The sequence below is a fragment of the Centruroides sculpturatus genome, unplaced genomic scaffold (assembly GCF_000671375.1).
Source record: "Centruroides sculpturatus isolate CEXI.00-Female unplaced genomic scaffold, Cexi_2.0 scaffold644, whole genome shotgun sequence".
NCBI classification, from domain to species: Eukaryota; Metazoa; Arthropoda; class Arachnida; order Scorpiones; family Buthidae; genus Centruroides; species Centruroides sculpturatus.
The window spans coordinates 390077-396600 of record NW_019385082.1 but is presented as its reverse complement, the minus strand read 5'-3'; the positions used below and the strand labels follow the sequence as shown (position 1 = coordinate 396600).

At 33.0% G+C, this 6524-nt stretch overlaps 1 long non-coding RNA gene across 1 annotated transcript; it reads left to right on the top strand.

Annotated features, from left to right (window-relative positions):
• The first annotated feature begins 866 nt into the window (after positions 1–866).
• Positions 867–2693, top strand: LOC111634403. Its single transcript, XR_002758211.1, has 2 exons — positions 867–1032; positions 2326–2693. It is a non-coding gene; the product is annotated as an uncharacterized LOC111634403 (long non-coding RNA).
• The last annotated feature ends 3831 nt before the right edge of the window (positions 2694–6524 follow it).

Genomic DNA, 6524 nt, shown 5'->3' with positions numbered 1-6524 from the left:
AATAAACTTAACAAAGGGGTCAGCTTACCCTTTCCTACTTCGCTAAAATCAAACAGATTCGCAAACTTAGCTCAGATTGTTTTCACGTGATCGCGTCATTTTATAGTGTTCTGCGTTTTCTTTCGTTTCCTCTTCCGCCAAGAGAAAAGTTCCTATCTAGCTCCCCCGGTTTATTTTAAATGGTTACGTTTTTACGTTCATTATCCTAATAAGAACTCTACCGCGTTCACCGGTTTATTCCAAGATACAGGCAATAAACATTCCCTCTCTATCGGGAGGTGTCGGTTCCACGATTCCTAATTGATTTGTCAAGGGAGAGTGAACTTTCCCTTCTACAATAATCTCGGACCACGGGGGAATGACGCTGTTGTTGGCTAACGTCACTTCCTTTGGAGAGTCGTTCTCTCCCTACTCTAAACTATTAATGGTTAATTAAAATATCTATAACGTTCAGGCAGATAATGGTAATGGTAATCACACCAAATATCATTTTTTGTAAAATCATCTGTAACCTGAAAATTTATCTTTTTGACATTTTATAATAACTAAAAATTTAAAAAGTTTTAAAATAAAATATCGCAACAGATGGCGCCACACGCAATTTTAAATTTTTTGCTGGGAAAATTATGCAACTTATCATTTTTTAAAAAAAATAACCAGTTGGAAATAATTCTTTAGACTCGTCATTTATTTGATTATTGCCTTATTTTCACTCCCAGAGGGTGAAAATTTGATCGATTATAACATTTCCCTCTGTTATGTAACAACCGGCAAAGCAAAAACAAAACAGTATATGAATTTATATATGAAACAACTCATACATTGATAACACTATCTCAACTCGAACAACAATAGTCACGTGTTGTTGCGTCTACCAATACCAGAAAGCCTTGCGTGAGTCGACTTTAGCATTATGTTACAGCATATCATTCCTGTAATATCTGTCCGTAATTCATATACTTATAAGAAACTTTCAAAATGGGAAATAGCAGTTTCAGTTGTCCATGTATAAACACTGTTGCTAACAAAGAGGTAAGTTAAGCTTTATTACTTAATTTTATCTTTAGTTAGTATCAAACGAGTACAACAGAAACTCCATTAATTTGGTAATGATAGGGAGTAAAAATGATAACGATGGATAATTATGATTCACATTTAATTCATTTGTCGAAATAGATATATAATTAAAGTGTATAAGTAAGAATAATTTACATACAGGTAAATAAACATATAAATATATACAAAACAGCATAAATACTTATGTATATGAAAGCAAAAGTGAAAGTGCAAAAGGTTGAAAGTAATGAACGTCATTGAATACCAAGAATCCGGTCTATATAATCCCGGTTAATGGAGTTTCTACTGTTAGGTTAATCTGAATTTAGATAACTTAAAAAAAGCTGTCAAACTTCTGAAATTCACAATCAAAATTGCTTTATTCGCTAACGATCAAAAAATTTCTTCATCTTAAATTTTTTCGAAAGTTTTTGTGTTTAAATCGATAAAAAAAAAAAAGTAATTAAAATGTAAACCACGAGATAAATGTAAATTCTGATAAAAGGAACGTCCAGAAAGTTTTAAAACTTTAAGTTTTAAAAGTAACCGTCAAATTGTCAGCTGTATTTTAAAATAGAATTAAAGTAACAGGTAGCCATAGTTGGCGCTCAAGTCTCTTTGAGGCGGGGAAGAAGCTGTTTTATTCATTTGGTCGGTAGATAATTTTGCTGTGTTCAAGTAGTTTTGTAAATTCCTTTACCCAAATAAAGGCAAACTTGATTGTTTTCAAATTTTCTCAGAACTAACAATGATTAATGGTCAATTATTATTCTCAACGAAGTAAGTACAATAAATAATCACATTTTGAACAACTAGTCCGACAATATTAACAAGTTTTAGTTTAATTATTTGAAGACATAGTCCTTCCCAAAAAAGGAACCCTTATTTATTAGCTCTGTGTTCCAGACAATACATTCTTGGCGACTGACCCTCCTTTCTAGGCTACTAGCCACCAAAAAGTCCTTTAAAAAGACAAGAATACATCCAATTAAAAATACAAACATATTGGAAAGGATTATGTCTTCAAATAATTAATCATAATTATCGCCATCGGACGAAAATATACAAAACAAGTTTTAGTTATTAGTTTTACAAAAGTCAAATTTTCACTAAAAAATTTTAAGGGGATTTTCAACCCTTCCGGATCCTCCAAAGTAGCAGGCTAACGCTTTAACTTCCTCGGCCAACTGTAGATTATTATGATAAACATAACTGTATTTTAATATATTAAATTAATTTTGATTGAATAATTTTGTATTTTTTCAACAGAAAATAGATATTAAGGAAGCAAAAGACGTGGACATTGGGAACAAATATAACTCGACCGTGAATGACGATAATCGTGAAGCGAATGAAAGGAAAGCTCGATGTGATGAAGAATCTCGTAATTCTGATGATCATAATGCGAAATAACAAAATTAAAAAGTTTTAAACTCTGAGCCATTGAGCATATTCGTAACAGTGTGTTGAGTCGTTGCAATTTCATCATTTTAAGCAATATTTCCGTTAGTGTGTGAAGATTAATTTTAAAATTTATAATTGAAAATGTGCCAAACTTTTACAATTTGTATCTTATGTATTAAACGAATTATTTATCAAATAAATGACTATTATCGTCGATTTTGGTATTAGAAACACAAAGGTCTTTGTTTTTCATTTTAAACTTTTGGAATTAATGATATCATTTATTTTGTAGTCTGTTGCTGTCGTTTCAAAAGGAAATCTGTTTGAACTTGAGTTATACACGAGGCTGAACTTAGTCTGTTCTGATCCTAGGCTGTAATATATAACAGGCCCTTTCCCTCTACGAAATAATGACACTTTAGAAATGTAAGAACCCAAGCTATAGATTCATAACATATTAGTTATAAAATAAAAGTAATTGCATGTTATTTGCAAATGACGTGTGTGAATGAATAAGCAAATATGTTCGATGGCAGATTTCCCAAGAGGCTCATTAGGCGCGTGCGCTAGGTCCTCAAAAATTGCATAGCAAAAAGAGTATGTCTCTAAAAATTTTGTGAACGTTTAACAAGTTGCATTTCTCACCCCAGCAAGAACAGTGATATAACTCAAATATTGACGATGTTATTGACTTTTTATATAAGGAAAAACACTTTCACATAAAGGGCCTGATTGCGCCTAGAGCCTCAAAGAAACACAATCGGCTATTGAATATGTTGTAATATGTAACAAAACAGGATAAATTGATTTAACCTGTTACTTATTTTTATTTTACTTTATTTCTATTGAAGTTTGCACATCGTAAATATGCAAGGATACGCCATAAACATAACAACAAAAAGTCTGGCAATGAACCATGCTCGACTTTTTCGACATCCAACTCAGAGTGGCTTGTTATCCCATGAGAAAAAAATACAATTACCTAAGGTATTTAGCAACAGTTTCCAAACCAATCTTTTCTACAAAAATATTTTTCCAAAAACCTCCCCGAAGAAAAATGCATGAAGTCAACACCGTACGGAAGCCCTTCTAATTCAAATTTGCCTGGTCCCCATAAAAGTATAACGCGCCACTGCCCACACACAACACTAACACGTACAGTACACACATATCCTCGGAATTTTACTTCGTTTTTAGGGGTCTCAAAATGTCGAGATTTGCAGGAAACCCGAGTATCAAATTTGACAAGATTTCAATACCTATAATTCCCAGGTTATAACAGCCAGGAAAATAAAATGCTTTGTACAGCATTTCCTAATAGTCTAGGGAAATAGTACAGAGCTTATCATGACATAGTTAAGTTACCTCACGATACTCTAATCATGCAGAATAGACGTCAAAGTGAGCCAACCTTGCAAGTCTAATAGCCTTAACTCTCAAGTCTCAGCTATCCAGTTCGGTTTGATAGTTGAAATTATCAAATCGAATTCAAAAATCTAAAGAACAAATACTCTACCAATGTTCAGTGATCCGGATACAGTTTTCTGGGTCCCCTTTATAAATGTACCTAACACGTATAAAGGGGTCAATTCTTCATAAAAGTCTTCCCGAGTGTCAGATCGCTCATGTGTCATGTTGCTTTATTCTATCAATTTCAATGCTAAACAGTGGCGTGTTATGACTTCCTGGCAACCAGGAGAAATTGAGTTAGGGTCCCCGCGTACAGTATTGACTTTAAACGTTTTTCTTCATGGAAATTGTTTTGAAGAAATATTTTCTTACAAAAACTGGTTTGGAATATCTTGTTTCTAGGTCTATGTCCCATGTTATTATTCTTTTTTGTCCATGGATAACGTGTCACTGATGTTAAATATTAAACAACAAAGCGATATATAACCTTGTTAAAAGTGGAATCATTAATAATTATTCTTAATGGTATTTTTATATCGTTAAAAAACACATGGAAACTTTGTTTAAATAATATTTTGTAAATTAAAAAAGTATTAACGACGAGAATTATTTATTGCGACATCGTCACAATACCGAACTGCAATTTTTAATTATCTTTTAATTTAAAAACTCACGTGACCTTTAATTCAGACCGGAAGTTTGTCTATCTCCGTCGACCCATAATCTTTTCATATCTGATCTCGATTTTATCTGTCTAACTCCGTTTTCGAGATTGACGAAGAGCACAGAAAAACAGTCCGACCAGAGTGGGAATGTATAGGTTTTCGAATTTAAAATTGCACTCCAATTGGATAATACAAAAATGAGATCGATTTATGGTTAAATGAAGCACGAAGAGAGAAAATATTGAGCTGTATATGAATTTTGGCAGAAAACTGTGCGTTAAAAGATTATCCCCAAGAGACCTTGACGTGCTGTGACATTTGATGTTAGGGAAGCTGCGTTTCTGTAAGAAGCCGACTTCCAGAGGCAATCAGTCAGCCATGGTCTAGGGTCCATTCATATTCGTTTGTTCGATACGCCAGTAAAAACTGTCGACTTCTCTAAATGTATTTTTAATTAATAGATTATCTAACGCATTAAATAAATAAGCCAGTTCAATATAATTACCTCTGTTATATTAGATTCAATAGATTCCCTATGCCCTCTAAATGTAAATTCTTGCTTCGATAACATCTACTAATTTAGATATAATATATCCATTAGCCGTAACTTTGTTATAATTTTTAATATTTATTTTATATTGTTTACTAATGTTAAATTCTATTCCGCTTTGATTTCCAAATTGCTTCAATTTTACGGAAGAAGCTATGCGAGATTTACGATTTTCGTGTCTTTTGCCAGCTGTATTAAAATTATTTAAATCGTCAAAGCCATTCTTATTCCACACACACTAATTTCATTTGAAAATAATAGGCAAGGCCAACAAAACAATTTTTGCATTTTTATGCATCCACAAAGCTATTTTGTCTTCATAAATTTTATCGTGAAAATGTCGAACATAGTTTTTTGTTGACGTATTTATATTTAATTTAGGCATTCGTCTTTCTCTTTTAATAATATTTTCTTTTTCATTATAAGGTCTTGAGCCAAAACATTTTTGAAATAAATTTTCAATATCACAATTACATTCTAAATTGCTAGCCATAATATAAGGGCTAAAATTAAAAATAAAATTATAAAAACTTACCTGTTAAAATAAAATGTGTGATGGATATTACATACCTGGTATGTATAATTGTATATCCAAATATTCAATTGTATGAATATAGTCTTGTGAAGAAACGTACAGTACATAAGAATAGAGAGGTTGAGGAGCACGTTTTAAACGTGTAAACGTGTACGTGTGACGTTCGGCGCCGCTTTCCCGTAAGCCTAAAAGTTTGACAATGGTGTTTGGATAGTCGGTGGAATCACGCTCGACATTCCAAACACCATCGTCAAACTTTTAGGCTTACGGGAAAGCAGCGCCAAACGTCACACGTACACGTTTACACGTTTAAAACGTGCGCCTCAACCTCTCTAATAACATAAAATTCTTTACTTTTTAAATATTAAAACAATCCACTTAGTTAAAATTGCTCCCTACCAGTGGCTCATGGATGGAATCAGAGACGATCTTGGTAGGTGTGCGGTGCGTGTATGGGTGCCAAATCCCGAGGGTGCCGATACCGGTTAATGTCAAATGCCTCTTTTGTCTCATCACTAGTACATCTCAAAGGAGGCGACAGGGTGGTTGTATATTTTAAACGTTTCTCACCATAGCTGTAAAAATCTAAATATGTTAAACTTAATAGATTGTCCGTCGTTTGTTTTCTAACTAATTCTTTTAGGATCAGGTGTCCACGGAAATTTCCAAAATTTACAACTTTTCGGCCACTCTCGTTGAACTGGAAAAATTTCTGTCTTTATTACATCTAATACAGTATTTCGAAGAAATCAGTCCCCACTGCACTCGGCTAGAGATTGGTTCGGTTAAGCTTTTGTTTAAGTAAAATTTCGGCTCTTTCGTCAGGGATTTGTTTATGTCCCCAATTCCTTAAACTTTTAATTATTTAACTACTTCTTAAGTAGAAATAAGTCGAAACCAGTAA